Source organism: Hibiscus syriacus, unplaced genomic scaffold (genome assembly GCF_006381635.1).
Source record: "Hibiscus syriacus cultivar Baekdansim isolate YM2019G1 unplaced genomic scaffold, ASM638163v2 tig00111138_pilon, whole genome shotgun sequence".
Taxonomy (NCBI): Eukaryota; Viridiplantae; Streptophyta; class Magnoliopsida; order Malvales; family Malvaceae; genus Hibiscus; species Hibiscus syriacus.
Genome location: NW_024062995.1, coordinates 112501 through 121946, shown reverse-complemented (window position 1 = coordinate 121946; position 9446 = coordinate 112501). Strand labels below are relative to the sequence as shown.

The following is a 9446-nucleotide window of genomic DNA, read 5'->3' as shown; positions in this document are numbered from 1 at the left end:
CTTTCTTGGCCTCCATCTTCAACTTAATGAGCAATGGAGCTAGTAACCTGAAAAAAGAAATAGAAATTATGGGCAAAATGTGATGACTTAAACAATCAATTTATCATCTTGGATCGTTTCCTAGTTTTGTTTCTAACGAAGATAACATGCATGTAACTTGTCATGTGTTTTGAATGCACATAACGTGCCCTTGATTAGCTTAATTAGATTGGATCATTAGTTAAATGCAGTTGGGATTCGTAGTTGATTTATTGATCCTTACGTAGTACTGAGTTTATTTGACAAGTGGTTTCTCTATCCTTCCAAGTTTCCGGATACGATAATTTCCTCCAAAATCTTCATATTGTTGATGCCCCACAGGTTAAGTTTGACAAACTTGATTAAAAATCCTCTATTATATTTACCTAAACAAGTGATCCTATTTTTTGAATTTCAAAAACCTTGAATAAAAAAAATTCTCCTTTAAATCCAACATTCAAACTAGACATGTTCGTGGATCGAATAATTCATTGATTTCACAATTGCCATGGTTATTAATAATGCATGGAATCTATTATTTTAACCAAGACAATCGAATTATGAGCAATTTTACAGATTAATAAAATAAAACAATAATTACACTTCCATTCTAAGAGGAATAGATTACATGTGGTAAAGCCTTTTAATTCAATGAAGAAATACATATATATATAAAGCATAGAAGTGGTCATGCTCCACATTTGGCTTGTGAAATAAAGTCGACATATTTCTGAACATCATCAAGGGAATAGAGTCGAAGCAAGTCCATATTATGAAATGGCTTAAAAAGCTGCGGATGAGCCTCATCAACAAGCTCCTTGGGCGTTTGTATAATCTCCCCACTAAAAGAGAAGAACGCAAGGCTATATCTTTCCTTTCCAGCTTCCGTCGCGATCACACGATGGATCGGAGAGTGTATTCTTCCGTTACTCCATGCCAAGAATGCATCGCCAGCCATGACAAGGAACATCGAACCGGAAGGCTCGACGCCGATCCAATCACCTTCCTTAGTTTTCACCTGCAGACCTACAACTTCATTATCGTGAAGAATGGTCATGAAGCTCTTGTCGGTGTGATCGGGACATGCATCAATGTCACGTTCATCTTCATGGGGCACCCTATAGTTGATGAGTCGAAGAAGATAATCAGTAGCTTTAATGTGGGAACCATAGTACTTCCCTACACCATAGCTTCAAACACCATTCTTTTAACCATTCGATCCAGCTCCGACACCAGCTTCGAGTACGCATGTATGCTTTCACTAATCAAACATGTAAAAAAGGGTTAGTAAAAGACAGTCAAAATTTAGGGTTTAGAAATGGACTGTGTGTGTGTGTGTGTGTGTATGTATATATAAATATATGTAGTATGTGTATACCAGAAAGTTTTGTTGTTCTTAGGCCACATGAGATTGGTGAAACTTTGAGTTCCTTCAAGAATGGTGGGGTTATCAATGCCCGTGCTTTCAGAGAGAGGGATGCAAGGGTGCTTAAAGTAACCGAAATAAGGTTTATCAGAAGTGTTCTGAACCTTAACCTGTGTAGGCAGATTGAACAATTGTTGCAGAGACCAGAAGACATCATCCTGGAGCTGTGAAGAAACTTTGTCGTACGTTGCCAAGAAGCATCCGTATTGCTCGAACGCTGCTCGAACGTCCTTGCATTTGGAGATCCAAGCGCTGGTACCAGGCTTGGAATTCTCATCAAAGATATCAATGACGGGTATCTTGCATGCAGATGATCGGGTGTTAGCCATTTTCAGAGCTTAATTTTCTGCAGAGAAATGAGAGTATGTAGGTAGGGTTGCATGAGGCTTCAGCTTGGATTTGATTTGTTTATATAGGCACCGAGGGGGGAGGGTTGAAGGTGGTTTTCGGCTGCCGCCCCTTGAATATGTTTTTTGGCCGCTTTTGCCGGTGATCCCACATCGTAAGATTAACGGAATGGAGCTGACTTTTTCTTTCGAGCGAATAAAAAATGAGACAAAATCCCCGTCCAAATGGGAAAAAAAAAACTAGATTTCATCATCAACGTACCAGGTTACTTCTACTTACAAACCGACTTTTATAATTTTAAGTTCAAATAAATGTCAATTCTCTGCATTTTATTTACACTGAATTTATTATTCTGGGTTTAGTCCATCAAATTCGTTCAGAATAACTTTCAATGTTGTCTGCTTCAGGATTTATAATTAGAATTATTCCTCTGAATTAACAATATCCTTTTATGCATTGTATTAATGATAATACTAATTGAATGAAATTTAATCTACAAACCTTGGTTTTTTTTAAGTGAAATTTAATCGTTGACCTTTAAAAAATTATCTCTAGATAGATTGAGAATTACTATTCAAGTAACTGAAAACTTATTGTACCAAGACTCCTATAACATGTCTTCAATATCACTAAAATAATATGCATCAATAAATTTCTTTGAAATTCTACCATTCAATCATAATTGTGATACTAATTGTTAAGGATTTGAAAGTAAATAAAATAATTAAAGCGAGATTAATATAAATTAAATCACACAAATATAGGATTTATCTTTGCAAATGACACCTTAAAGTTATAGTGACCACAAAAAAAATATCTCTCTAAAATGATCCTCTCATGATTTTAAAGATAAACAAATACTCTAAATTTATAAGAAAATAAAATTTCTCACAATAAATTCTGACTTCATAACAATTCATATTTAAATAAATTAAACCATCAAATAATCTTTAACAGTTAAAATTATAATAAAATTTAACTTGATTATGAGTTAAATTTTGATTCCATATAACATGTATGTATATATAATACTATAATTGAATGAGGTGGTAGCTAGCTAGGACTTTATCAAAATTAAGGAATAAGAAATGGTTATTTTAATATATGACTTTGCAGAGTCAAAAACTGAATAAATTGCACTTAAGATCACAACAGATTTGGTCATTTGAATCTAAACCTGATTCCTAGTTCCCTTACAACTAGCACCCACCGTCCCCTCTAACAATTTGATTTTAACTCTAAGAATTTGCCCCTACCCATTTCTAACTTTAACTTATTATATATATTTATATATATTAACTTATTATATAAGTCATAAAAATAGATTTAAAAATAATTATGACAATATATATATATATGCTAAAATGTAAAGTCATATTAATAATATTTAATATAGCCAATTCGAGTTGACATAAATTATTTAATTAAACAAATATTTAAAATAGACTAATAAAAACCAATATTTCAAGTCCAAATAATTACAAGCAGCAATTACTTCGAAATCGATGGGTTTTGATTTGATTCGATCCGATTGGATCTGATTTTTTTTTTTAAATTTGGATTAGGTTAGATTTTTTAAGGGGCGAGGTCAGATTCGGGTGGAGCGTAAAAAAATTCTGACCCAACCCGACCTGGGGATAATAATGTAAATTATTTTAAAATTTTATTATTTTTTAAATTAAGTTCTTATTTTATATCTGTTCAGAATTATACTCTAAAAATTTAGATCGGATGGAAGTTGGGCAGAGATATATAGTTTTCTAATCGGGTCGACTTGGCTCGGCTCGGATGAAAGATATATAATATTCGGGTTAGGTTCAGGAAGATGATACATATTTTCGAATCGAATTGAATTGACCAAAAATTCGACTTAACCCGACCCGTTGTAATCCTAATAAATAGGAATAATGAAAATATACAGTATAAAAAAGGGTTTCGGAGATGGAGGGATGGGGAGTTAAGTCAACTCTAAAAAACACGAACGCGGAGCCGCCCTCGCTTTGTGAGGTGAGTCCACGAGCTCCTAGGATTACATATAAAAATAATGAAAATGATATCATTCAATTTATGATTATTAAAAATGAGTGAAAACTCACAAATAGTAAGCTCTCCATTGACATGTTCAAAAAAGATTAATCAAATAAAATATATGTTGTAATTATCTCATAATTAATACATCCAAATATTTTTAAAAAATGCATTCATGCATTAATTATGAAATCTAGAATGTGCACCAGTCCAAATCCATTAACACCATAAGAACTCAACCTAAACATGATTCTATCTTCAATGTGTAGCTGTAAACTCCATCTCCTAAAAGATAAAGATATAGAATCATATATATAAAAACAATCAAATCCATACACTATTTATTAACATATCATACTTTAAACCCACAAAATAAGCATATATCCCTTAAAAACCTAAATTAAAAATATTTTTATATTTAAATATGTTCTAATATCAATTAAAATTTAACTTCAATGGAAATCATTTATATGTTTCACATTATGTTTAGTTGACATAAAATAATAACATTAATACATGTATATTTTTAAGACCCAATTGAAGTTCCAAAAATATAAAAAAAATAACCCGTTTCATTACATAAAAGACAGTTAAATATGGAAAAAAACCTCCCTGTATTCAGTAAAAGTTGTCGTTTATGCGATTAATTAAAACAGAAACTTGCTTGTAATTTAAGATAAGTTTTGTTTAATTTCCTTCAACCAAATAAATGCATAATTGATATCTCCGTAAAAATGCTATATTTAGGGTCTTTTCACTAAAGTTATTGGTTTTCTTAAGGTACATGTAGGTTCATTTAGATGCATTTAGAAGCATATAATTGCATTTGGTAGTTTGAATTTGTCGTGACAAATTATTTTGTAAATGATGCTATTTTACGGGGAAGGTATGGTTTGGATGTTGATGTGCACGTTTTAGGAGCAAGGGTGTGCAAAGAAACATGCTGTGGCGAGTGTAAATAAACATACCGTGGCATTTCTGGGCGCAGAAAAGTACAAAGAAGTTGAAGATATTTCCACACAAGGCCAACTGTCCTTTTCACCACGTGATTCTTGCTGCCATCCACCTAGGAGGGGACCACTGTTACCTTTACACTACCTTTCACATGATGGGAAAGTACCCTAGGGTACTAATGGAATTTTGGCACAAAACCCTAGGATATTCCCCTAGTATAAATAGAAAATGATGCCATAAAAATCAAGATAGGATTCTTTGAGGGAAAAAGTGAGGTAGGAAAGAGTGAAAAGGGGGTTGAAAGTTTTCATTTTTTCCCTTTTATCTTCTTGGTGGTAACCTCCTTATCAAAGCTCAAGGGAGTGGCGAGATAAGTATCTGAGAGGAATTAGCATCACTAAGGTGGTTCACGGTGGCCCAAGAGAGCTCACGGCAGTGCGCGTGTTGGAAGTTTCCTTTATCCTTGTGCTTTCATTTTTATTTTTATTTTTATTTTATGGGTTGTAGGAACAAATTATTTCCATGGATGATTTGTACCCCCACCATGAAATAACCTTATTTGGTGTATGTTATTTTCGGATGATTAAGTGTTTGTTTTAATGAATGGTATAAGTTTTTATGCTTATTACTTGCTTTGCTCATTGTTTTTAATTACTTATGATTGTAAGAGCTATGAAAGTAGCCATTTCTTAGGTAGAATGCTTGGTGTTCGAGAGAAACTAGGTAAAAGATCATTAGTGCTCAAGAGAAACTAAGGGAATATTAACGTGAGTAATGAGTTTTAGCTGCTAACTAAGACCTAATCCACCTTAGAGATAAGGATAGGATTTTAACGACTAAAAGAAATAGTGCCTATTCGATAGGTTTTATGTTACTATTCACGCTGAGAGGTATTATCGTGGCATTTTTATCTGTCAGGTTACATGACTAGAGATAACATAGTGACACTCTTAGTAAACGATGTTGAGCAAATAGACTATAGAAGCTTAAATCATTATGAAAGGGAAGGCTTAGGATTCCTTAATACCACACCATTCATTCTCATTGTAGCTTGTTTGTGTGAGGACTGCCAACTATCTTACCTATCCCTGAATCCTCAATCTATTTTGCTTTAAAATTTTTAATTGGCTACACTCTAAACATCTCGATTTTCCATAGAATTTTATTGAACTATATTTTGATATAACAAATTAAACCAAAATGTTTTTGGACTTGAATTGAATTTATTTAAAGTTTTTCAAAGTTTTAAAAAATAATTCAAAGTCCATTTAACTTGGAATTGAGCAAAAAATGCTTTTCTAGATAAGAAGTACCGATATTATTCTTACAGTATCGATACCTCATAAATAGTATCAATACTATTTATATGGTACCGATACCAAAGGTAAAGAAGTATTGATACTCACTAGGTAGTATCAAAACTACCTAGTGAGTATCGATACTTTCAGTTGGCTCAAAAATTCCAGAATGCAAAAATGGTAATAATACCCAAAGGGGTACCAATGCTACTTTATATAGTAGTACCTAACGGCTAGTAACTGCTTGTTTTATTTAAAAATAGCAAAGATAGTACCGATACTCCCTATAGGAGTATCGATACCCTCTATACTGGTAGTTTTATTTTATAGATAAAAACATCCCCAATGGCTAGAAATGACCACAAACTCATTCCAACATATAAATACAAGTGCAAGACACTTGAAGAAGGGTTATAACACCTATCCATGCATTCAAACACAAGAGAAGAGTTTTTCATTCTTATTTTCATTTCTCTTGTAAATATTATGTTCTTGTGAGCAAAATTCTTGTAAACACCCTACCTTTTAGAGATTTTTTTGTTTACATATTTTTCTTTGAAAAAGGGGTTTTTGGTTCAAGATGAGCCTTTGAAAAGCTAGGAAGTCTTGTAAAGGTTATCTCTTTGTCCTTGAAAAAAAAGAACAAATTAATTAATATGTTGGAAAATCCTTTGTGATAAACTAAGGTAATAGAGGTTGACTTAGTTGAGAAGTCGAACCACTATAAATCGTTGTGTCAATTTTTCTATCTTTTATTCTCCTTACTCCCAAAACTAATTTTTGCCAATTCACCCCTTGTACACTTTTTTGTTGTCCAATTTGAGCTTCGAAAATCTCAACAATTAGTATCTGAGCTTGACTCATTATAAGGTTTAACCACCTTAAGACAATCCTAGAAGAAGTTCTACCGATTCCCAACGCAACCAATAAGAAGATGGCTTCGACCTCCGACTCTTACTATATTGAAGATTCTCAACCGGTAAATAAGTCACCGTATTTCAATGAAGCAAACTACACCTATTGGAAGAATATAACGATGCTCTTCATTCAAGCTAATGATCTAGGAGCTTGTAAATCAAACATGAAGGGTTACTACACTCCACCTGGTGAGATGGATGATTGGAGTGATGGAGAGAATAAGAAGTTCCAACTTAATGCTAAGGCTATGCACATCCTCTTTTGTGCATTAGTCTCGTATGAATATGGAAGAGTCTCCTCTTGTTCCAATGCCAAGGAGATGTGAGATAAGCTCCAAGTCACTCATGAAGGAACCGATGAAATGAGGGAAACCAATATAAGTGTTCTTAACCATAGCTACGAGAATTTCAAGATGAAACCTGATGAAGACATCAAAGCTATGACGGATAAATTTTCCGTGATTGTCAACGGTCTCAAGATATTTGGAGAAGTAATCCTTAATGAGAAGTTTGTGAGAAAGATGATATACTCTCTTCTAAAATCTTGGCAATCGAAGAAGACGACGATAATTGAGGCCAAGAATCTAAAGTCTCTCACTCTCGATGAGCTGATTGGTTCTCTTCTCATGCATGAGTTGATGGTGAAGGAAGAAGAAAAATATGAAGAGAAGTAAACCAAGAAGAAGAAAGAGATAGACAATGCCTTCAAGTCCACCAATGAGAGCAATCAAGATTCAAGTGAAGAGATGGATGAAGACGATGATGTTGAAGAATAGATTGCTAAGCTCTTCAAAATATTTAATAGATTCATGACTTCTAAGGAAGTGAAGCATGAATTGGGTAAGAAGAAGAGTCCTCCAATGTGATTTAATTGTCAAAGAACGGGGCATGTCAAGTATGAATGTACTCTCCTAAAGAATAAGGGATCAAGCAAGAAAAAGGCATTTGTGGCAGCTTGGAGTGATGAAGATGACTTCGAGGATGAAGATGAATTAGCCAACCTATGTCTTATGGCCATCCAAGAAGATTCATTAGTAACTTCTAACTCAAATGAATTAGATTCTTGTTCTTTTGATGAGTTACAAGTTCCTCACAATGAGTTGTATTTGGAATTTGAGACCATGAATTCCAAATATAAGAAATTAATTTCAAAACTTAAAGTTGAAAATGATTTGGTTTTGAAAGCTAAGTTGATTTTGAAAAGCAAAATGAATCTTTGAAAAATGATTTAGAGCTTTCAAAAGTCAAAATAAATGATTTAGAAAAAGAAACTTTTGATTTGAAAGTTTAGCTTGAGAGTTTAAAAAAAGAAAAAGAATCAATTTCTACAAACAACTCATTATGTTTAAAAATGGAAAAATGTTCATATTACCATTTTCATGGTCATTTGGAACATGCTTGTCCTATAAAGAAAAAAAATCTTTTAAAATTAGACAAGTATGGGTTCCTAAGGGAACAAGGGGCATTGAAACTAATGTTCAAGGATCCAAAGCAATTTGGATACCAAAATCTACTTAAATGTCTCTAGTAGGTGTGTGGGAGCAATGGTGATGAAAATGAAGATATTCAAATGCTCTTGCCACACTAGAAAAAGAATGTGTAACCTCTAAGCGTAATGTTCTTTATTTTGATTATTTGGTTACTCATTTAGTTTAAGCATACATGAGTTTTGATTTTAAATTATTTTATGTTTTCTATTTCATGTATGTTAAAAACGTGTTATGATGAACACTTTAAAGCTTTAATGATTTTTTTCATAAATGTTTGTTCATCATAATGAATTTTGGTCAAAATTGGGTTTAAATGCAAATAATATCTCTCTAACAATTGATATCAATTTTCCAAATGCTTTGATTTTAAAAATTTTAAGTTTTTGACCTAAATTTAAATGTTTATGCATGTAATTTAAAAATGCAAATGATATCTCTCTAACAATTGATATCAAAATTTTCAATTGCATAACATTTTTGGAAGGTTTTATGCATATGCACTTAATTTTAACATTTGGTATTGAATAAAGTATTTTAGACTTGGATATATTGAATTTCATATGCTACTAACATATTTGTTATTCATTGTTGAAATTCAATTTTGTTTAATTGTCAAGCTTTTAAAGTCAAATTTTGTTTGGAATGATGTTTTTGAGGGGAGCTTTGATTTTTCAAATGCTTTTTATGTTAAAATTTATCACTTACTTTCCATTGTTATTTTTGAACTTTAAAGTTGAATTATTTTTTATATAACAAAAAGGGGGAGAAGTATGGTTTGAAAAATTCAATTTCTTAATGAAAAAGGGGAGTTGAACATTTCATACATTTTCCAACAATTGGTATATTTTCCATTAAATATTTTATTAAGGGGAGTTTTCCCAAAAATAATTTTTCAAATATTTTGTTATATCAAAAAGGGGAGATTGTTGAATTATATTTTTATATAACAAATCAAAGCAAAATGTTT

General features: G+C 32.3%; 1 pseudogene; it reads right to left on the bottom strand.

The window, feature by feature from the left end:
* Positions 1–690: 690 nt before the first annotated feature.
* Positions 691–1782, bottom strand: LOC120154635 (annotated as a pseudogene).
* Positions 1783–9446: the final 7664 nt, after the last annotated feature.